Here is a 24,987-nt window from a genome sequence, read left to right on the forward strand (position 1 = left end):
ATCATCATCATCCAGAGTAAATCTATCCTCTTCCTTTGTAAATAAAGAAGAAAACAGATTTATTTTCTTGGAAAGTTGTCTAGTTTACTCTAGCTTTTATAGTGATGTAACTGAGAGCAGAATTTATCCTTATGGCACATATACTGCCTGTGAGAGTTATATGGAAATCCCAGTTACATCAATGGGATTCCACATATGGATCCAGTGAAGTCTCTAGCCCTATAAGAAGACCAGGTTGAATTATTCATTCCACTTGTGAACCAATCCCACTGATGGCAAATTCATTCCTTATTTGTAAGTATTCTCTGGGTAGTTTTAATGAACAATTTCAAGCTGATAAAATTCTCTCAAATTCTTCACTTTGATTATTCACAATCTATTATCCATAGAATGTGATCAGTCACCTATGTCCCCTGGTATGTTTCGTCTCCTTGATTGGGTGACTAAAACTTAAGTAGGAGAACAATGGCTAAGAAATAGCATAGGATAAACAGCATAGAACAAAAAGCTACTTGTCTTGCTTGCAAATATAGGGATTTGTGTGAACAAACAGGTATTCCCAAAACATCTGTACCAAAACAACAACAAATTCCATGTGAATGTTTATGAATAGATAATAAAAAGGGGTGAAAACACAATCAAACCAAACAGCTGTTTGCAGTTCAAACAAATTTTACTAACAGGTTTGCAGTATTTCAAACAGTTTTTAGATAGAACTTTGCCACATCATAGAGTCCAAAAGACCCAGCACCCTCTTTGAGATATATAGTTGCAAGGATACTGGCCTGTGCGACTCATGGCAGCTACCAATGGATTTCAGAGTCATGTTAAAAGCAGGTTGAAATATTTACAAAAACTTTTCTTGGTGCTTGATTTAAAATAAAATGTGAAGCACCTGTGAACTCCCAGTGGCCGAAGGAAATATATTCTCCTCATCATCCTAAGCCCAGTTGTTTAAAAAAAGCCCAGTTTGCTATAAGTGACTATACTGCCCTGTCATTTATTACCAGATAGCAGCCTGGCTGAATCAAGAGGCAGGAATTTATAAAAGATGGAGTCCAAATTTTTCAGCTGTCCATTGACAAAGCCTATTGAGTCTTTACTCTCCTGGAAGTTTGCCCATTCCTGTAACTAGCTATTATCCATGCCTGTTCTATTTTGTACTAAATCTATCCTTATTTTCTCTAATTAGTTCAGTAATGTATGTGATTCCCTCACAGGGAGCCCTCACATTCATTTTCAAGGGCTATAGATTTTAGTGAATGCAATTTATGAGAGCAAAGGTTTCCCAGCTGTGGCTGTAGGGCCTAATGCAGCCCGCTGAGACCTAATATGAAGCCTACAGTTACCCTCTTCTTGAAACTGCATGATAAGGAGAGTGGTGGTCAATTGTAGGGGTTTTATTATCGGTAAATTCAAACAACTAACAATTCCATTAAGGAAAATGACAGGCACAAATAACTCTTATACTATTGTGCACTTAATTTTGACCAGAAATGTGTGTTTTATATATCAGTCTATATATATACACACACACACACACACACACACACACACACACACACACACGACCTAGCAAACTATTAATCTGTCCTGCTGTGTCACAAAATGAGGGTCACCACCAAGTGTGAAGTTCTGGAAGGAATGAACAGATGGTACAGTAAACAAAGCAGAAGTTTTTGGATTGGGATTGTACTTTGTTTGGCCAGGTAGGGGGAAGATTAAATTTTCTTTAGAGCAAAGGAAGCTATTAAATAATTAAATCAACTCTGATGGCACTGCAGCTGATACAGAGTCCAGCAGTGCATAGGTGCCTTTGGACACCTGACAGTTTAGAATGCTTTGTTCACCGGAACTAAGACAAAGGCTTTTCATTCTCTTTGTGTGGACTGTTCATCATGTGTGTTCTTTGTAGCTTTGTGGCCCTTTTAGATAGTCAATGCTGGCTCTAGGGTTTTCATTGCCCAAGGCAAACTTCAGACATTCCCAGCCCCTCCAGTCACTTTCCACAGTAAATGTTGAGTTATTCTGTCGCTCGGGGTGAAAGGCTGATCTTTCTGTGTGGGTAATGTTCCTGCAGTATCCAGTTCTAAGGACGTTATGCTCTTGTCTGATTAATGCAAGTGAAGGGAAATAACATTTGGTAGAAATTGACTGCGGGGGGAGGGATTGATGACAGATGACAAAGCATACTCTCACCCTGATCCTAGCACAGTCCCTCTACTGCAACTCTGTATGTCTGGAGAAGAGATGTTGGAACGGGAGGGCAGAACCAGAAGATGGCCACTTTCCACAGTGTCAAATGTCCCTGTCTTCTGCAAGTTCCTGAGATCCATTGAGTTTCTATATGGATCTCCGGATATCAGCAGGTTTATTGGGGCAGTAGGTTGTCTCTCCCAGTGCCTGTTTTGTAGGGGGCTTAAGTGGAGGAATTTGAAGGAAAGATTCAGAGTTTAAATTTTGGGCCCAGAGCCTCAAAGGTGTTTAGGTGCCTAACTTCCAATGAGGATATGGGCCTTTGAGTTTTCTGACCACTGTGGTAAGCTTTTCCTATAAAGGAGTCAATATGACCCTAATGCAAAGGGTTATGATAAGTTGGAGTCTATAGAAGATATGATATATTCTTTAATTACTTGCTCTTGATTACATAGTCAGAAAGGGGAGAGGAGTCAGAATATGATATGACTAAACAAAGTTTGATTATTGAATACCTTGTATATTGTTGCTGTAATGTTTGATTGAACTTGAGGTTGATCTCGTCTGTTCCTACTAAGGTCAACAGTAAAACTCCCATTGACTCCAGTGAGTGCAATATCCATCCATGTGCATTTGAGAATGATCTTTCATAACTAATCATAATTGAGTCAAATTATATTGGAATTATTGTAGGATCAGACCTCCTGAAGTGAGTTGGAGGAGCTTATCAGCTCTCAGGTTTGGAGCACCTTGAAGCTTTGAGCCCATTTAATTTATATTTACTGTGAGTACAGCATTCATTAATTTTTATGCACGCTTACTCCAATGTTGCATTCCTGGGAAAAGGGAATAGAGTGCAGCAGTTAATGATTTGAGATAGATTTCTGAGATGTTATTTATATGTACACTGGCATTACTGATTTCTATTTTTTTTTTTACTCAATTCTATTGATTTTGTTTCTCGGATCATTCCTTTCTATCCATTATTGTTGGGGCGGTTCAAATGGCTTTAAAGCATTATTTTCATTGACATTTTGTTTTAAACAATGACAATCAATTGCCTTACTATCTTTTAAGGTTCTAAATACAATATAGCCAAACTACTAATACTCTTTGGTATATTGTTTCAAGGATACTTATAACACATAAATCTGTTTTCCCCCTCTTCTCTCCATTAATGCTTCTCAGGCTTTTCTAAGAGGGTTATGGGTATTTATGAACTGTATTGTTTACAGCGGTTTCTCAAAATGTTAACATTCTGACTATTAAACAGAATTGTTGACAAGTTATCCTCTTGAATATTTGAAAGAGAGAATGGTATATATAAAAGATAAGGGAGTAAACAGCAAGGTAACTATAAATAAAATGCCTTATTTTATTTTTCATGAAAAAAATGAATCTGAAGAATCATAGGATTGGTTTTCTCTTGTTTCCTAGATGCAATGACTGGGGCATGAGTGGTCAGGCCTAGTTGTCAAAGCAGGAATCCCTCTCTGTGGCAGCAAACTATTATTCCTCTATTTTCAATTGAGAAATGGAGACAGAGATTAAAGCACAAGAGATCTGTCACAGAGCCTATAATTGGAACTAAATCGCCTGAGGTCCCCATCTAGTGCCATAACCTCAAGACCAGCATTCTACTTATTTTGTGGCTTGTCTGGAAGAAGATGGAAGCAGAATTAATGCAGCATAATCTCCCTCTCCATAGAAGACCTCCAGAGATAACTCTGGATGGTAAGGTATCCAGGCTCTGGTGGAGAGTGGACAGATACAGAGACCAAAAACAGCCACTGTACATGACATGATCTCTTCTGAAACCAGAGGATCTAATGCTCCTTCATGAAGCAGCACTTAATTCCTGCTCTACATTGTCATTTTCCCTGAGACTGTGGAAAGGAGTGCATTGTACGCTTGGTGGAGATGGTTTTGATGCAATGGGATAGGTAGAATCTAGAGAGCAGGTTTCAGGGGCATCCCCACTGTAGCTTTCGAGTTTAATTTCACTACAGACCTTGGGATCCACATGGCTTGATGACCTCTGTCCCCGCCATCTCCATGAGCCCTCTAGCCCTTCCCTATGTGGAGAACATTAAATGGAAACTCTGACCACTAGCCCTTTCATAGTGCTTTCAATGCAAGAGAGTATGCTATGGCCCTTGGAAAATAAGTTTAAAAACCAAAAAACATCATAAAGAATTAGGATTTTAGTTTTTAAGCACACTCTCCCCTGGCAATAATAGCCAATTATTGCACAAAGCGCTGTGTGAGATTTTGATTATTTGTGACAAGAAAGACAATTTAAAGGGTGAAAAATAATCTGAATCATTCTAACAGAGGGAGGAAAAACATAGGCAAAAAGAAGGAAGCAATCACTAATGGAATTGTAGGGAGAAACAGCCAGCAGATAGTCCTGCATAACCCAGAGCTAAATTAACTTGGATTAGATTTTATTAATTATCTCACTGGATATTAAGATTCAGACTGTGGTCAGAGATTATAATAAATGCCCCTCTCATCTCACCAATCCAAAAGGAAAAAAGGGCAACAATATTTGTAATAGAAATCAGTATCTCATGCCATTGAAAACAGCCTCTAAACCAGAGGTTGGAAATGGAATGTGGCAATATGAAATGAACATGGTCACTGGAGAAGAAATGTTTTATGTTTTTTCCTCATTATTTTCTCTTTCCCTCCTCCTTCCTCCTGTATTTTACATTTGTTCCTTGAAATAGATTCTAGCTTTTAAAGGGGGCAAGGGGCCTTTTAAAACAGGAGCTATCTCAGGAGAGATTGTCTGATTACAGCTTGAGTCTCCTACAAAGCACATGCTGCCAAGGCAGCACAACAAATGAAGCTGCACCAGTTTATACCAGCAGAGAATTTGGCCCATAATTGCTACTTTGGAGTTCATTCAAGAATTTCACTTTCTAGGGGCTTTTTAAACAATGTCCAAGACATTTCAGTCTAAAGAACAAAAAGGACACTGTTTTTTAAAGAGTCCCTTGACCCCAATCCATTCCTGTCTCTTGTAAGTGCACCATTATGCTAGTAATAAAAGACTATAACATTTTTGAGGGAAAAAATAGGTCTACAAAATCATACTTCATCTAATAGATATTTGAGGACTTAAAAAAGCTGATGTCTTGCCAGTGGTAGATTCAAAGCTCCCACAATCACCTTGAAAAGACATATTTTCAATCACTAGAGGGAAGGAGCTTCCATAAAGGCAGCGTAGAAAGGAAGGCCATTCAAAAATTCCAAATGGATTCCAACTAGTATCTCTGGGGTTCATGTGGCTGAATCTCAACATTTCTTTGGGAAAATTTATCCCTCACAGAACAGCCATTTGTCTTAACACCGTGTTGTTGCATAAAAACAGAGTTCTGCCAAGGACTGGCACAAGCATCAAGCTGCAATATGAAACTGAGCTGGTACTTTTTTTTTTTTTGTAGGCTGGGATGAAAACACAGAGGAAAGCAGATGGTAACACCATTTGCAGTCTGAATGACAGCAGAGAAAGCTATAAACTTAGGCTAACAGCTTTGTCTCCTAACAAATGTTCACTGTCTTCGCAAAACCATTATCATTTATTTATTTCAAACATCTCAAAAAGTTGTAGGTGCCTCTCTAAACAAGTTAAGACATGGTCCCTACCCAGAGACAATTTACAAACTATGACACAATGTAAGAGGGTCACAAATGTAGAAAAATGGTGTAGAAGAGGAGAGACTAAGGCAGCCATGGTAAGATAATTATTTCTCAGCTGTGGGAGGCTAGAATTCAGTTTGGGGACTACTGGGTATATATTTTTTCTTGTTGTGTTGATGGTGGGTTTTGTTCTTGTTTCTTCTTTTGGCATGGGGATGGTTACAATTTCATCAGTCGTCATTTTAAGCTTTCTTGCAGAAGACAGTTTTGAGTAGGGGCTTGAAAGAGGCTATTCAGTTTTTTTCAGTGCATTGGGGTTGCCTTTGCTGAGGTGAAAGTTCCTCTTTTTGGGAAGATGGACTGCAGTTCTTTTCATATGTGATGTGCACGTTTTGATTTCACTTAAAAAGAGCCAGATCCTCAGCTGGTGTAAATCAGAATAGCACTGTCTACGTCAGTGGAGCTCTGCTGATTTACAGTAGCTGAGCCACTTGCTTATAGTTTTAAAGTTTATTCTTTCTCTATACTTCTCCTATCACTCAATCTGAGCCACTGACAGTGAAGGAAGTCAATCAGAAGTGGTGAAGGCTCAGCTCAGATGTTTGGATATCCTTATTGCATGACTAGCCAAATATATACAGAAAGAAATCTTTTTTGATTCCAGAAGGAGACCAGACAGCTCATAAATCAGGAAGAAAGGATTTGCCAGACCATATCGGACAAGTGGTCCATTCTGGTAGCAGCCAACATCAACTACTTCAGAAAAAAGTGGGAAAACTAAAATGTTCTACAGTACCCTCAGCCAATCATTCAATGGGAAAGGAGAAGGATCCTTCCTTTTCTGCCCCCTGCAGGGGAAGAGAATTAAGTTAGCAAAGTGTATTGGTTATTTTATAGTTTCTTAGATTTAGACAGGGTAACATTTTCAAACATGCCTAAGTGGCTCAGGGGCCTAAGTGAGGTGCATAATTCCCATTGCAAGGCTATAGGACTTAGGCACTTTTGAAAATTTGGCACAAGGTCTCATTGATTGTCAGTGGGACTTAGGCTCCTAAATCATTTTGGTGCTATGGTGTTCAACTCCACTGAATTCAACAGAGTAGTACCCACTTGCAGCAAGTGTGAGTTTGGTGGTTGAGTAGGAATAAAAAGAAACTTTTTCCCCATGAGACAAATTTTGAACAGGAACAGGAAAAAAGAGAAACCTATTTCCTCTTTGGACAGCTGGTTTTGACCCTTCATTTCCCTTTGACATTATGAATTCCTTTAAAGCTTGGTGGAATGGGGAAAATCTTAGCGCCTAAAATCAGGTCCCAACTGAGCAGTCCATCCTGTTCAGCGCAACTTTGAACTTGTGCATAGCTTTTAAACATATGCCTAAATCCCATTGAATTCAATGGGACTGAAGCACAGTACTTAAGCATGTGCTTAAGTAATCTGTTGAAGAGGGATGATCTTGAGGATGTGCTCAAGTGATTTGTTGAACTGATACCTGAGCTCCCTCCTATATGGCCAGGCAGAACAATGGCTATGGTCTTATGCAAGGTGTGAGGGCAGGATCTCTATAAAGTCTATGAAGAAAACAGCATATACCTTTTAGAGGATGGTGCTCCAGGAGTTGGGGGTAGGGATCTGTATTTGTCTTTTTGTGGAAGATCATTTTTAATTAGGCTTTTGCAAAAACTCATTTTTTAAAATTCCTTGTTGTGCATGTAGACTTGCAAATCTTTGGATTTTTTGTATTTGTAATATCACAAATTTCCCATTTGCAGTGATTTTAACATTTGTTTGAACTTTTAGTGTGAATTGCATGACATGAAAATAGGCCATGCTGTTGTTTAACATAACCCCAATACTTAATTTTTTTTTTACTTCTATAGTAATACAAGAGCCAAATTCAGTCCTAGTGTAAGAAGATGGAACTCCATTGGCCTTGGGCTACATTTCTCCCTTCATCTTCATAGCACCATACAAACATCAACTAATTTAGTTTCCCCTTTTGGAGAAAACAAGAGAATACAATATAGGGGCATGTGCTTTGTTTCTCTTGGAATGAAATTCATCCCTGTGCAGAAGGCCAGCGTAAGGGGCCTGATATACTTTACATATGTACATCAAAGGTGAAATTTATCCTTGTGCAAAGGGGACAGCACAAGGTCTATGAACCACTTGAGTCCTCAAAATAGGGCTCTTGGGCCAGATTTTAAAAGCTATTTAGATGCCTAAAGATTCAGATAGGAGCCAACTGAATTTTCAAAAGTGCCTAAGCAGTTTAGATGTCTAACTCCCATTGATTTCAAGGTACCTATTTTTCATAAATGAAGGTTGTGTAACTTTTGCCGTTAAGTGTGCTTCTACAGTCATAAATACAGCTTCCCAGATGACAATATTTCACAAAGGGACATGACTCCTTTTGGCAACAACACAACACTCTGTAATCTTTCTGACAGCCATTCATATTATGCTCTTTCTTGTAGTGGACTAAAACAGTAATTTGTTTGAGCAACGAAGACAGTTTGGTTATTTAAACATTTGCAGCAAAATAATGTAGCTATTTTTTTTCTTGGTGCTCCGGGCTTTTAATTGAATAAATTGCACTTACATCATTGCGGAAATATTTTGTGAGATATATAAAGCATCCCAAAAAGAACAATAAATTATACATTAACCCAAAAGGGGCTTACACTTTTACTATTTTCCTTTGTTTAAATGACCTCTCCTAGAGTAACACAAGGGTCATTATTGTGGAAACTTTCAGGCAAAACTGATGTCACGAGAAATCATTTTAATGGAGCCTCATCTTAACACCCTATTGATTTGATCTGTTAAGTATGAAGGAAAATCAATAAGAATAATTTTCAGGTCTCTTAAACATTTATATCACCCAAGAAAATATTGTCAAGTGAAGACAGAAATCCTTGGCAGGAAAAAATAGAAATGACTAGGCATTTAAGTTCTTCCCTAGGAGTTTCACAGGTCATCTCTGATGCAACCCACTCAGACAGCTATGCCCTGGACCTGATTTTCAGCCTAGATGTCAAGATAGAGGACATCACAACCCATCCACCATCTTGGACAGGACTTCAGCTCACTAAGGAAGTTGTCAGAGAACTTAAAGTAATAAGAAAGACCCATGACCCTGATCCAGACAAAGTCTCATGGACTCCAACAAATTCCAAAGCCCTCTAAAGAAAGCAGCTCCTTTCCCATGGGAGGAGGAGTTGAGGATCTGGTGATTCATCATCATTTTACACAAGCGTCAGTCATCAGTAGCTGTCCCTCAAATCACCCTTCCCACTCTGGAACCCATCCAGATCTCCTTGATTTTCTGACACCCTGTGCTGGATGAAGAGAGGGGGCAGAAACTCAAGCTCTGATGTTCAAAAACAAAGGCTGATACTGACAGAATGAACCATAACAAAATCTGTAAAGCTTCTGCTGAAGCTGTATTACAGTCCAAAAAACCCATCCTATCAACCTCCACAGAAACTGAAAAATCCCACTCTAAGGAGCTATCCAGGGTGGTTACTGATTCATCAATTCTGAGTGCCTACTGCCTGCACCAGAACTAAGCACCAAGTGCTGTGAAGAACTATTATTTTACTTTGCTGAAAAGATCACACACATTTGTGAAGCCTTTTCAAACAGTATGGATATGCTCACCTATCAACACTACCAACAGCCCACCTGCATGTCCAGAAATCAGTACAGTCACTCAAGAAGTTCTGGACACCCTGAAGAAGTCTCAACTCAAGAACTGTGAATCTGACTGATCCCCTTCCTGAATTGTGAAAGGGAGTTAGAAAGAACTGATGCCATTCCTGACTATAATAGCCAATGCATCATTCAGAAGACATTTTTTCCTTCCTCCTTCAATACTGAAGAAACCCATCCTGTTTACATCAATTCTAGCCAACTATCATCCACTGTCAAACTTCCTATTCCTGAGTAAGATCATGTAGAAGCAACTCAGACTCCAATTACAAGCTAACTTATTGAAGTTAATGTTCTAGACCTGGCACAAACTAGATTCAGGTAGGGACATGGAACTGAAGTCACTTCAGTGGCACTGATGAATGATCTACTGCTGTCAATGGATAGATTGTGGACATCCATTCTCATCCTCTTGGACCTTTCTGCATCATTTGACATGTTGACCATGAGATAATCTTGTCTTACTTGAGGAAGGTGGCAGGAGTCATGGGTAATGTGCTACTATGGTTTGAGTTCTTCTTGGAGGGACACATCCCATACGTAGTGGTAGAAAACTGCACCTCCACCTCTAGTACCCTCGCTTGTGCGGTCCCACAAGGATTGATTCTCTCTATGGTCCTATTCAACATGTACATGCAGCCACTAGACAGACAACATGGACTCAAGTGCCAGCAATATACAAATAACACACAGATCCTATATTTCTCTGCATATGATCACACCATTAATACCAAATCTGCCCAGTGCTTGGATGAGATCAGTTCATGAATGAAGAACAGCTGTTTGAAACTGAACCTGAGCAAGACAGAGACGATGCTGTTGGATAGAGGAAAGTATTTTGAAGAGTTTGAAGCCACAGTGTAGCCATCTTTGGCTGAAGGTACACATCTATTATTGGTCAGTTTGGGCCATAGATTAGGACTACTCTTGAATTCCTCACTGATACTGAGTTCTCACAAACAAAGCATTGCTCATGGAGATTCCTATCATCTCCAGTTGGCTAGGACAATCTGTCCCATCCTGATGGTCAGTGACATGATTTTACTTATTCATGTCTTTGTCACCTCTTAGCTGGACTACAGCAATACAATATACCCGGGCATAAAGTCTTCAACACAGGAAACTTCAACTAGTACAGAATGCTGCAGCACATCTCTTCAGCAACCTGGTTTATTGTGAGCACACCCGATTTATACTCCACTCTAAGGCTTGCCATAGAATTTCAAATCAAGTTCAAGGTCTTGGCACAATTAAACTCTCTACAGTAAGGGTAAAGCTTATCTGTGCAGGAGACAGAATTTTCTCAAGGACTGGTCCGAGACTGTGGAATGAACTCCTAGAGGAATGAAGGACAATCACAAACCACACCACCTTCAGCTGCAATTACAAGGCAAATTTGTTTTTATCTTTCATTCTCTGACATAAATTCAAAGCAATAAGTATATTTAATAAAATAAGTAAATAAAACCCTATCAACACAAGACAGCTCCATCACACACCTTCTCCCCTTGAGGAGAGAATGAGAGAACAAACATCATGTGATGGATGTATAGGCATGTTGCTTAATGCACTACTGGAAGGTGCTCATATACTATGGTGATAAGCACAGGATAGTAGTCCATATATAATAGAATACATTAGAAAAGCATTTCATTTCTTTGTATTAAATTGTAGTCAAATTCATGTCTCAATGAGTTTCTATCAGGAGTGAATTTGGCTCAATAACTGTAGAGTTCAATTCTGCTGAAGGAAGGCTTCTAAATGTTGAACATTTTCAAATCAGAGGGCTGTAGCCTCAGCTGATGTAAATCAATGTCATCCATTGAAATTAATGTAACTATGCAATTCACACCAGCTGAGGATCTGGCCTTGTTATTAAATGGACCTGAACCTGAGAAATATTATTGCAATGTGCAAAGTTAGATCATCAGGCTCAATGGGTAGTGGTCAATGGCTCAATGTCTAGTTGGCAGCAGGTATCAAGCGGAGTGCCCAACGGGTCGGTCCCGGGGCCAGTTTTATTCAACATCTTCATTAATGATCTGGATGATGGGATGGATTGCACCCTCAGCAATTTTGTGGATGACACTAAGCTGGGGGGAGAGGTAGACATGCTGTGGGGTAGGGATAGTGTCCGGAATGACCTAGACAAATTGGAGGATTGGGCCAAAAGAAATCTGATGAGGTTCAACAAGGACAAGTGCAGAGTCCTGCACTTAGGATGGAAGAATCCCATACACCGCTATAGGCTGGGGACCAACTGGCTAAGAAGTAGTTCTGCAGAAAAGGACCTGGGGGTTACAGCGGATGAGAAGCTGGATATGAGTCAGCAGTGTGCCCTTGTTGCCAAGAAGGCCAACAGCATATTGGGCTGCATTAGTAAGAGCATTGCCAGCAGATCGAGGGAAGTGATTATTCCCCTCTATTCGGCAGTGGTGAAGCCATATCTGGAGTATTGCGTCCAGTTTAGGGTCCCCCCACTACAGAAAGGATGTGGAAAAATTGTAGCGAATCCAGCGGAGGGCAGCGAAAATGATTAGGGGACTGGGGCAAATGGCTTATGAGGAGAAGCTGAGGGAAGTGGAGTTATTTAGTCTGCAGAAGAGAAGAGTGAGGCGGGATTTGATAGCAGTCTTCAACTACATGAAGGGAGGTTCCAAAGAGGATGGCGCTTGGCTGTTCTTGGTGGTGGCAGATGATAGAACAAGGAGCAATGGTCTCAAGTTGCAGTGGGAGAGGTCTAGGTTTGATATTAGGAAAAACTATTTCACTAGGAGGGTGGTGAGGCACTGGAATGGGTTACCTAGGAAGGTGGTAAATTCTCCATCCTTAGAGGTTTTTACGGTCTGGCTTGACAAAGCCCTGGCTGGGATGATTTAGTTGGGGTTGGTCCTGCTTTGAGTAGGGGGTTGGCCTAGAAGACCTCCTGAGATCTCTTCCAACTTTAATCTTCTATGATTCTATATAAGTTCTGCTGTCACTCACATCCATGTAGCTTCACTATAATAATAAAAAAATAATATATGGAGATATATCTATCTCATAGAGCTGGAAGGGACCCTGAAAGGTCATTGAGGCCAGCCCCCTGCCTTCACTAGCAGGACCAAATACTGATTTTTGCCCCAGATCCCTAAGTGGCCCCCTCAAAGATTAAACTCACAATCCTGGGTTTAGCAGGCCAATGCTCAAACCACTGAGCTATCCCTCCCTATCTTTAGTGGAGTTCTGCAGGAGTCAAGGCAGACATCAAAATAAAATAGCTAATTAATTGTCTCATAAAACATTAAAATATAACATAATGATGTAAATGAAAAGATCTCACAATTCTCTTTTGCATGTCAGTAAAACTGTTTAATCCATATCTAATATTCCCCATCTCCATGACCAGCTGTGCTCTAATGGCTGCTGGGAGTGAATGATGTCATTGTGTAGCAATGGATTCATCTGTTTCTCTAGAAAAATAGTAAGTTATTTAGGAGAGATAAAATTGTTGCTGTTATATGTGGTAATATTAGTTAAATGTTGATTTTTACATGCTTGACTGTGGTAAAATCACTGTTTTGCATATTGGTTCCTCTTAATCCCTCAAACTCATAGATCATTTTATTTTGATGGTTTACATGGTGCATTATCTGCAGTCACTATCAAGCTTCGAATACGTTATAGTATCCTAATACATTCCATCTTATTTAGGACATGATCCAGTGCAGTGGCTATTTAAATGAATAATGTTTCTTTTCATTGGTTTCAGTTCCCTATAGTCTAGCTATAAGTAACATTCTCTCAACAAAAAGGGTTAAATTTTCAAGATGAATTTTTGGTTGGCTCTATTTTTGGTTACTTAACTTAAGACACCTATAGGGGTATGATTTTTCATAATTCAAGTGCCCAGTACTTTTGGAAAATCAGATCTCTTGAAGTTGGGTACCTAAAACCATTAATCACTGAAAAATGTAGGCAGGCCAGAGTATTTAACTACAGCAGTGGCTCTTAGTCTTTCCAGACTACTTTCCAGATTACCCGGTCAGGAGCCTGATTTGTCTTGCATACCCCCAAGTTTCACCACACTTACAAACTACTTGCTTAAAAAATCAGACATAAAAATCCAAAATGTCACAGCACACTATTGCTGAAAAATTTCTTACTGTCTCATGTTTACCATATGATAATAAAATAAATCAATTGGAATATAAATATTATACTTACATTTCAGTGTATATACTATAGAGCAGTATAAACAAGTCGTCGTATGAAATTTTAGTTTGTACTGAATTTGTTAGTGCTTTTTATGTAGCCTGTTGTAAAACTAGGCAAATATCTAGATGAGTTGATGTACCCCCTGGAAGACCTCTACATACCCCCAGTGGTTGAGAACCACTGAACTACAGTATATTGTCCAGCCTACTGAATTAAGTGATGTGGGGTTCCTTCATCAGTTCTATTGAGAGACTATTCTCAAGCAATAGCAAACAGTCTCTACTTCCTTACCTGTGAGCTAATGCTTAGCTACTGGAAATAAATATGTGCCTTGTTCATCAGAGGAGAAGGAAAAAGGAAGAAAGAGGAAGATCAAATTTTGTTTACTTTAGCAAATATTCACAGACTAATTCTTAACCAGCAATGGGTGAAATGTAGCAGGTATGGTTGTTTGATTCAGAGTCAAGTATAGATGCTCATCACTTATCTGAATATCTGAGCTTCTTGGATTTACATGCCAAAAATGTGGAAGAGGGAACAGCAAGGTCATAACAGACTTTCTTTCATGGTCTGCAGAGATTTCCACTTCCTTCTAACCCATGATACTACAAGGATTGCCTTACTTGCAGACTTTGTCACTGCACCTCTCAGTCCTGTTTGGAACCTGTAATGAGAAGTGAAGAAAAAATAATAAGTGACACACATTAAATGGCATTTACTTCAGGTGCCATTGAGTATCAAAGTAATAAAATGGGCTGTGTAGGAAAAAAAGGTAGGTATTGCACCTGATCTGTGTATATAAAATCCTACATTTCCATTATGTTCATCTGAGAGATGAAATATCTTGCTAATTTAAAATTAGAATTTAAACGTGAAGGATGTGGCTTCCTCGAGGCTCCCCAAACCCTATTAGCATTCAATTTAAATCTTCCTTCACCTACTAATCTTTGAAAATCGAAACATGCATTTTTTTTCTCATATTATATTACCACATCAAAAAAACCCTCATTGTTAATACTTCTTAGTATTCCAAGTTCATGGACTTTAATATTAAACTTAAACACAACGTTACTGTCATGAACAATTCTCGCTTCAGAGAATCCTCGAATGCACACTCCAGACTTATTCAGTGTCACAAATCGTATGTGCAAATACAGCCAAGGGGCAGATACCTAGAGGATGTAAATTGTCATAGGCCTGATCACTTCTATGGACCTTTTGAAATTGCCAGGAAATCAGTGGGTCTATGACAAATAACACCAGCTGAGGATCTGCCCAGTTGGGTCTTAACTGCATATTGATTCATTGAGCAAATGATTAATATATCATAATTCAGCCTTAAATTGAAGATACCTTTGAAGGATGTCAGAGCTGCCTGTATTATTTTATGAATATTATGTGTACCTCTGTTTGTTTTATTGTTATGCTGTCTGATAAATCGGTTCAAAGAGTTAACTTTTGCAGGAGTTCACACCTGTCAAATTTTCTCTCTGACCAAGTTGAACCGAACACCCTTACCTTGGGACAGTGGAAAGGGCCTTCAGCTAGGACCTGTGGAACAGAGTTCTACAGTAGATAAAAACCTGAAGCCCTGAGCTCAGGGAGAGGTAGTGTCTACAGGGAAGTACACGGAGCCCTGGTCCACAGATGTAGGGGTACCTGGGATAAATTTGGCCTGCCTAGGCTTTGAGGGAAATGCAAAACTTTAGGTAAAACAAGATGAATGTAGGATTCTTTGTTTAAACTTTTCTTCTTATTGCTGTGTTCCTATGTATAAATAAATGATGTTTGTTTTGAGGAAGCAATTATGAGGGGGAAGGGATAGCTCAGTGGTTTAAGCATTGGGCCTACTAAACCCAGGGTTGTGAGTTTAATCCTTGAAGGGACTAGTTAGAGATTGGTCTTGCTTTGAGCAGGGGAGTGGACTAGATGACCTCCCTAGGTCCCTTCCAACCCTGATATTCTATGAACCCCTGCATTTATCTACTGGTCATAGTTTCCAAAAGTAAATTTCTTCCTGGTGCAAAACCTAGTTGGGTCTGCTGACAAATCATGGTGGGTAAACAGGGGCACTGTTGCTCCCCAGTCTGACTGGGAGAATCATGGGATTCCACCCTGAAATGAGTGAGACTGCAGAGGGGTCAAAGGTGCAGCCAACCCTATAAATGTGATGGTCCCAAATAGAAAAACTGTTTAAATTAAATATTTCATTAAAGAAAATATTTATTATCAAGAGAGCAGGTGTGGAGAAATGATTTAGCAAAGTCTCATAAAGACTGTAATGCTAGGCTATGGAAACTCAATTCAAAGCAGGATAAACTTACTAAAGCCTACTAACTTGTAGACTGTGTCCCATTGCTGAGTGCCAAAATGGGTACAGGGAGTGTTAAGAATATATACAAGTAAAAGTTTCAGAAAACATTGGAGCTAGTTGAATGCAAAAATAGCTGTTTGCTAATATTTTTTGAAGAATATACTATTCCTACCATGTCCATTTTCTAAGGACCTGATCCAAAGTCCATTGTTGTCAACTGCAAGATGCCCATTGACTTCAATGAGGTTTAGATCAGCCGTTTGATACTCCATGGAAATCAACCATCAGCCTTATCTAGACTGGATTCAGTCTCAGCCAGCTCACTCCAAGATACCCCTCCCTCCTTCAGGCACTGGGGGAAGAAGAGCAACAATATTGATCACTTCTGACGACAAAAAGAGAAAGAAGTTAGCAATAAAAATGTCAGTTATCACCATATGGTCTCAGTTACACAAATACCTCCCTCTCCTGATAATGAGGTGTGATTGTGGTATCTCAGATGTCACTTTCTGGTGACTGGGGTAACAACTGTAACAACCACAGGCAGCTCATCCACACAGGCAACTGAGGCACAGCCTAACCAAGAACTTCCAAAAACTATAAACTACATTTTCCATAATCTTTTTTTATTTAATTGATAAATCTATATAGATTTAAGGACAAATTGTGATTTTATCACAACGCTCTCTCTCCAATAGCGAAACACAATGCCATAAAGTTTGAAGAATGTAGTGTATGGGGAGGCAGAGGATTACCGAAGGGAAGGGATGAGGCCTGTACTCTGCGTCTCCCTGGCTCCCTCCTCTACAGGGTTGGTGCCATGCATGTACGTGAAGAGCTGCTGCTGAACACTGAGCCTGCCTCGTGCTCTGGTCTCCATGCTGGCTTGGGTAGCAGTGGCGGTGGCAGATCCAGATCCTGCTGGTTCTTCATTGTAAATAAGGAGAGCTTTTAGTAGCTATTAAATTATACATTGGATGGGCTGGAAATAACTATTTTGTGACTTGTGCCTTACCTATCAAAAAAGTCACGATCCGCCACTGGTAACAACCCCTATAGAGCTGAATGTCACCAGCATGCTAATGGCACTGCAGGCCAAGGTGCTTGTTCTTCCAGGAATGTGTTTGTAATCTTCAAATCTTACTAGGGCTTGTTAAAAGTTAGTAGCTAGGCCATTATGGATTCCCGTCCTAAGAATAATATCGTTCAGAGTCACAGAAGTCATTTTATTTTCCTGGATGTGGATAAACATCTGATCTTGAAGTAAAGGAACAACAGGAAGTCCTATAACTTGTATGTGTATTCGAGAGTATCTACAGAAATAAACATATCTCCCTGAAACAGCTGTTTGAGATGTATCAGATTACCCAATTCCATTATTTCTCTCTATCGGAATGCCTCAGCAGAGTGTTCTGCATAACCATCCTAATCAGAAGAGAAAAGCATGATTAAAAAGATACATACCTAATTTTGCCTTTGTTTTGGACCTGATGTTAATTACTGACTGAACAACTCTGGCTGTATCTATTTATCCGATCATTAATGAGCCATAACCAAGGGGAAGGAGGAAGAACTCTATGGGCCATATTCTTAAATTTGATTATCGCCTCTTTACACCACATGGGTGACACAAAAGGGCTTTAATATACGGTACTCATATGTGCCCAGCAGAAAATTTCTCTGTCAGTGGGGAATTCCTTGTTGGTATATCTGTGCCACATCGGAGTCCCATGCCTCTACCCTGGTTTCTCTGCCTCTAGTATATGGGCATATTGTGGGTAAGAGGCAGAGGTGGAGACAAGCATGTTGGAGCATCTTCCCCAATGTCTTTGGCACCATATATCCACCTACAATACTTCCTCATGTGCTCCCGTAATGCCAGATTGCACCCTGGAAAATATTTGTGCAACTCCCTGAACTTCAGTGGGAGCTACCTGTATGCACCTGCTGGCAGAATGTGTACTTACCTCCTTCAAACATAAGAACTACTTCTCCAAATATTTACTACTGAACATAGATCTTGCTGCTATGACCAGTTTCACTGAAGTCCATGCATTACACCAAGTAGTAAGAGATGTCAGGATCAGACCTTCAGCCTACTCTTTGCAGCTCACTCTGCTCTCTGGTGAGAAGCCATTGTCTTTTCACTTCTCCTGCTGCATCTAGAAGCCTAGCTGACTTGTATCATTTGCAGCTACTTTTGAGCTTCTTTCAATCTCAAATTTACATCATCTGTTTCTCTTGCATTGTGGTCCAGTGGCTTAGGCACTGGACTGGAGCTCAGATAACCTGGGTTCTCTTTCTGCCTCTGCCATGGACCTGCTGTGTGACCTTGGGCAAGTCACTTAGTATCTCTAAGCCTATTTCCCCTTCTCACTCTTTATCTGTCTTTTCTATTTAGTTTCTAAATTTTGGGGCAGTGACTGTCTCTTACTTTGTGTTTATAAAATGCTTAAGCACAATGGGACCTTGATCTTGTAGGTGAGAAGGAAAACCTAGAAACTGAAACTCCAAGCAAAACAAGCAGTCATTGGCCCAGTGCCAATCCTGTGAACAGATCATGCAAAGCTGACTTTTTGTAATCCAGAAAAAGTGGATTTTGCAGTATTCTTTTAGCCCTAATAATTAGCAACAGATTTGAAAGTTTAGATAAATTAGCATTATTATACTGACTTAGAAATACAAAATCCCATCTATCTTAAGCCACAAGAAAGGATTTCTCATGATCCACATGCTAAAATTTCCCTCTTGTGTATAGGCTCAAATTAATCTCCCTTTTGTTTTCTCAGCTTTGCTACTCAGCTTTACTTGTGTGCATAAAACATCAACATTAAAATTATTTAGATTTCTCTGACCCTTCTGTTTCTTAAAGTGTGTCAAAATTATATTATTTAAATTCTAGTCACTATTTCCTCATCTCATTTCAATACACATGGTCTTTCAAACTCACACTGGCACTTAGCCTATTCCTTACCTCACAACAACCAAACTCCATAATTATATTTAAAGGTAATCTAGGGACATATTCAGAAAAACCGTGAAAGAGGCTGCAGAGAGAAGACCAATCATGTTTCTAGCTGCTACTGATCTATTTTCTATGATAAATCATCATATATTCCTAAGTGATAGTGATATATTGTGTTTAATAATATGAAATTATAGTCAAATTCTTTTTTCAGATAATTCACATTACAAAGAATAATAACTAGAAGAGGACTTTTATATCATGCTGTCACATTTATCATTTCTCTTTTCTTGAATTTAAAAGATAGTAGTTAACTAAATCTATTTGCAAACCATTTTTCTAGAGAGATGGGAAAAAGATGAAATGTTTTGTCTTAAAAATACCAATGAAACAAAGGGACTCTTATTTGCAAAGGGCCAGATTCTGTCCTCCATCACCTATTTGGGAAATCCATAATAAACCTAATGGAGTCACTACAGATTAAAATTGATGTAACAGTGATCAGAATCTGTTCCACAGTGAAAAGAAACATTAGAAAAGGACTGCTGGCTTTGTTTCATTATTGTATGACTGGAGCTGCAGTGTAACCTTTCCACATTATTTCGAGGCTGAAAAAATATTCCTTTTAACATCCTCAAGTCTGAATAGGATAAAAATACTGTGCTGAATTCATTCTATTGTAACCCCATTGATTTCAATAGAATTGTAGCAGGGGTCAATTTGGCCCATTGGTTCAGATGCATTTCCATTAATGTGTGAAATCCTTCCAAGATGCAGATGTTTTTCAGGTCTGGTTGAATTTTTAAATTACATTATTATTGGCCTAGAGTGAAATCATGGCCCCACTGAAGCCAGTGGGAGTTTTCCCATTAACTTCAATGCGGCTAGTCTCTAAGCACCGCTTGAACACCCCCTTTTCCAAATAATTTTGAACTATAACACTAATCTTAGGACAGAATCTTATGGCACCCCACTGTTAACCTTTTCCCATGATGATATTACATTCCCTGTTCCCACTTCTTGCTACATCTGACTTAGCCAGTTTTTGATCCATGACAGTACTTTACTTCCCACCAAACAACTGCTTAGTTCTTCTTCGAGTGGCTCTGCACATTCCCACTTATGCATAATGTGCTACTCAGCGCATCCAAATAGTAGAACCTTCTCCAAGTAGTGTCCATTAGCGCACATGTGCGTTCCCTCAATGTCTCAAAAAATTCTGAGAATGAGTCTCTGTAAGGGGATGCCGTGCCCTCTGCTTCCTCAGTTCCTTCCAACTGCTGTACCAGATGGAAGTGAACTGCTTCAGTCTGTCAGATCTGGGGTTTTCTACTATTTAGTGCCTTTGGATAGTTTGTTCTTAGTGCAGTTTAAGGTAGTTTTATAGGATAGCAAGTAGTTTTTAGGTCAAGTTCCGTGTGAGAGTGGAACCAAAGATGGAGTCAGGTATTAAGAAATCTGCTTCATGTCCAGCTGTCTTCCCAGTGTCAGATAACTGTGTTAGATACCTTAAGTGCCTCAGAGAAGGCCACTCTGCTCTGGGTGTAAAAGTTCTGCAAATAGAACACCCAGAAGGAAAAGGAGAGATAGAAGAAACTGCAGGTGCTTCTGCTTAAAGAAGCTTTTGCTGCTAACCATCAGGTTCTGGGAGATAGTCTGATCCAAATATTAAGAGGTCTATTTTGGCTCTGGTTGCTTCATAAGAATATAAGAACATAAGAAAGGCCGTACCGGGTCAGACCAAAGGTCCATCTAGCCCAGTATCTGTCTACCGACAGTGGCCAATGCCAGGTGCCCCAGAGGGAGTGAATCTAACAGGCAATGATCAAGTGATCTCTCTCCTGCCATCCATCTCCATCCTCTGACGAACAGAGGCTAGGGACACCATTCTTACCCATTCTGGCTAATAGCCATTTATGGACTTAGCCACCATGAATTTATCCAGTCCCCTTTTAAACATTGTTATAGTCCTAGCCTTCACAACCTCCTCAGGTAAGGAGTTCCACAAGTTGACTGTGCGCTGCGTGAAGAAGAACTTCCTTTTATTTTTTTTAAACCTGCTGCCTATTAATTTCATTTGGTGACCCCTAGTTCTTGTATTATGGGAATAAGTAAATAACTTTTCCTTATCCACTTTCTCAACATCACTCATGATTTTATATACCTCTATCATGTCCCCCCTTAGTCTTCTCTTTTCCAAGCTGAAGAGTCCTAGCCTCTTTAATCTTTCCTCGTATGGGACCCTCTCTAAACCCCTAATAATTTTAGTTGCCCTTTTCTGAACCTTTTCTAGTGCTAGAATATCTTTTTTGAGGTGAGAAGACCACATCTATACACAGTATTCGAGATGTGGGCGTACCATGGATTTATATAATGGCAATAATATATTCTCAGTCTTATTCTCTATCCCCTTTTTAATGATTCCTAACATCCTGTTTGCTTTTTTGACCGCCTCTGCACACTGCGTGGACATCTTCAGAGAACTATCCACGATGACGCCAAGATCTTTTTCCTGACTCGTTGTAGCTAAATTAGCCCCCATCATGTTGTATGTATAGTTGGGGTTATTTTTTCCAATGTGCATTACTTTACATTTATCCACATTAAATTTCATTTGCCATTTTGTTGCCCAATCACTTAGTTTTGTGAGATCTTTTTGAAGTTCTTCACAATCTGCTTTGGTCTTAACTATCTTGAGAAGTTTAGTATCATCTGCAAACTTGGCCACCTCACTGTTTACCCCTTTCTCCAGATCATTTATGAATAAATTGAATAGGATTGGTCCGAGGACTGACCCTTGGGAAACACCACTAGTTACACCTCTCCATTCTGAGAATTTACCATTAATTCCTACCCTTTGTTCCCTGTCCTTTAACCAGTTCTCAGTCCATGAAAGGACCTTCCCTTTTATCCCATGACAGCTTAATTTACGTAAGAGCCTTTGGTGAGGGACCTTGTCAAAGGCTTTCTGGAAATCCAAGTACACTATGTCCACCGGATCCCCCTTGTCCACATGTTTGTTGACCCCTTCAAAGAATTCTAATAGATTAGTAAGACACGATTTCCCTTTACAGAAACCATGTTGACTATTGCTCAAGAGTTTATGTTTTTCTATGTGTCTGACAATTTTATTCTTTACTATTGTTTCAACTAATTTGCCCGGTACCGATGTTAGACTTACCGGTCTGTAATTGCCGGGATTACCCCTAGAGCCCTTTTTAAATATTGGCGTTACATTAGCTAACTTCCAGTCATCTCGCAAGATTACGGAGTCTAAAGGATCCCAGGGATTGGTATCTTTGTTGGTTCAATCTCCTGTTCCTGGTTCACCAGATCCTCCTGTTAAAGTTGTTAAGGCCTTGGAGGCACTTTTTGTCTGGTTGACTGTTAAGGAGTCTAGAATTATGCCGTCAGTTCTGAAGGCGAGGGAGGTGATGGCCTCTGTTAGCAGTACCAGATCCTATGGGTCAGACTTGTCTCATCAGTCTGCTCCAGATATGGTCTCTTTGATGCAATCTTTGAAACCTAAAACTGTTCCACATTTGATTTCACAGCCCAGGGGTGCAACACAATGTTTCTGTCTCCAGATTTGGCATTAGCTAAGTTTGCAGGTGAGCACAGTGGTCTGTTCTTGCTCCAATGCCATCCTCAGATCCACAAAGAATACTGTGGTGCCTGATGTTCACTGTTCATTTTGAGTGTTCCTCAAATGGGATAGTGGAAGAGAGAGGCTATATCAGCTCCTAGATCTGTACCCTCTTCACCTGAAAAGAGGGGTAGAGCAGATGATATTGTGAGTCTTTCTCCAGGTTTGTCTTTGACTCCTCCTCAGACTCCTACAGTATCAGCAGGCAGATGAGGGGCATGGATCAGCGTTCACATTGTACTCCCTGTACAAGCCGGGGAAGCTAAAGATCCAACCAGTGGACCAAATTTGGTGATGAATTCTGGTCAGATGCGACCCGAGGAACGTTGCCCATACGCTAAGAAGAAGCAGGCAGCTCCTTCTCACCTTTTATATCTCTACATCCTCGGGTGCCATTGTTATCGCCGGTGAGATCCACAGAGGATCTAAAGATGGATCCTCAGTTAGAGGATAAAGGAACAGTTAAAAGACCTGAACTGTCCAGATTTGTGCCACTTAAGTCTGGGTCTCCTCAGTCTTTTGAATAGTTTGTGTCACCTCCTATGGATATGTCCATGATCTCAGCTGTTGGAGAGATTGGCAGTCCTGGGCCCTGTGATATTATTGATTTACACCACAGGAATTTTTAAATCATCTGCTTTATGGATGTAGATATGATGGTCTGACTATAAGGATACAGTGGTAGAGAAGTCTTTGGATCTGGAGCCAGCAGAGCTATCTGCCACTCAGACCATGGTGCCTGATAGTCTGTCTGAAGAGCAGGATGAAGGTAAAGCTCCTCTTTTTGAGCAGGATCAGGTGGATACAGACTTTGATCCTGATTTATCACCTGACAAACGTGTGTTGCTTCTGCATTGTCTCCTCCTGAGGATACTTTGCAGTTCCATGACATAGTGGATCATATGGCATCCACTTGAACTTACCTTCAGTTGCTGTGGAAGTGTCACATCCTGTGTTCAACATTCTTGGTGCTTCTTCCAGGAATAGGATGTGGTCACCAGGGGCAGCTCCAGGCACCAGCACGCCAAGCGCGTGCTTGGGGCGGCAAGCTGCGGGGGGCGCTCTGCCAGTCGCCATGGTCCCACAGCTTCAGCAGACCTCCTGCAGGCTGCCGCCAAATTCGCGGGACCGGGGACCTCCTTCAGGCAAGCCGCTGAAGGCAGCCTGCCTGCCGTGCTTGGGGTGGCAAAATACCTAGAGCCGCTCCTGCTGGTCACCTATACTGGATGGTCTTTAGTAACTTGCCAAGATTCTTTGGACTATTGCTGCGTCTTCTCAGCCTAGAACTGAGAAAACAGACAAATTGTATCAGATACTCACAAGGAGTTTTCATATTTTATACTCACCCTTTGCCACATTCTCTGGTGGTTGCTGTTTCCAGTAATAGGCTCAGGTCTGGTTAAGCCCATTCTGTTGAAATAAAGCAGGAATGAAGCAAGTGAAATTTCAACCAAAACATTATTAGAGATGAAAAATTTGTGTTCAAAGGACCATTGAAACAAGACAAGAGGCACTTAGATTAGAAACTTTTTTGGGGGAAAAAACGTCCTACCCTCATAATACAGTTGAACACTGAAGCAATCCATGGGTCTCTAGGACTTCACAGTGGCCACTATACTGCATACCATTGCTACTTGGTTGTGGCATCATGGTAACAGTAATGATATAAGCCAGGGGTCTCAAACTCAAATGACCCCGAGGGCCGCATGAGGACTAGTGCATTGGCCCGAGGGCCGCATCACTGACACGCCCCCTTGCTGCCCCTGGCCCCACCCCCAATCCACCCCTTCCATGAGGCCCCGCCCCTGCCCTGTCTCTTCTCCACCTCCTCCCCTAAGCGCGCGGCTCCCCGCTCCTCCCCCCTCCCTCCTGGAAAGTGCTAAGCGCCACCAACAGCTGTTTGGTGGCTTGGCGGCGGGGCACTTAGGCGGCGGGTCCCGGAACAGAAGGGGCCCCCCACCGCGGAAGACCGGGCTGCGCTTCGGCGGCGGCGGGTCCCTCTTTTCCCCACCCCGGCCGGTCCCGCTTCCCACCCCAGCCCCGGCGGGTCTCGCTTCCCTCCCCCACCCCCCGGCCCGGCCCCGGCGGGTCCCGCTTCCCGGCCCGGCCCCGGCGGGTCCCGCTTCCCTCCCCCACCCCCCGGCCCGGCCCGGCGGGTCTCGCATCCCTTCCCCCCCCCACGGCCCGGCCCCGGCCCCGGCGGGTCCCGCTTCCCACCCAGGCCCCGGCCCGGCCCCGGCGGCTCCCGCTTCCCCCCCCCCCCTTACCCGAGCTCGTCTCCGGCGAGGGCTGAGCTTCGTCCCGCTC

General features: G+C 41.1%; 2 long non-coding RNA genes across 2 annotated transcripts in view; both read left to right on the top strand.

Annotated features, from left to right (window-relative positions):
- LOC123378411 overlaps positions 1-24,987 on the top strand; it is a 349,709-nt gene that overhangs the window by 287,138 nt on the left and 37,584 nt on the right. The window lies entirely within an intron of this gene.
- On the top strand, positions 2,906-3,765 carry LOC123378414. The gene is made up of 2 exons (XR_006582602.1): positions 2,906-2,980; positions 3,634-3,765. It is a non-coding gene; the product is annotated as an uncharacterized LOC123378414 (long non-coding RNA).

This window comes from Mauremys mutica, chromosome 10 (assembly GCF_020497125.1).
Source record: "Mauremys mutica isolate MM-2020 ecotype Southern chromosome 10, ASM2049712v1, whole genome shotgun sequence".
NCBI lineage: Eukaryota > Metazoa > Chordata > Testudines > Geoemydidae > Mauremys > Mauremys mutica.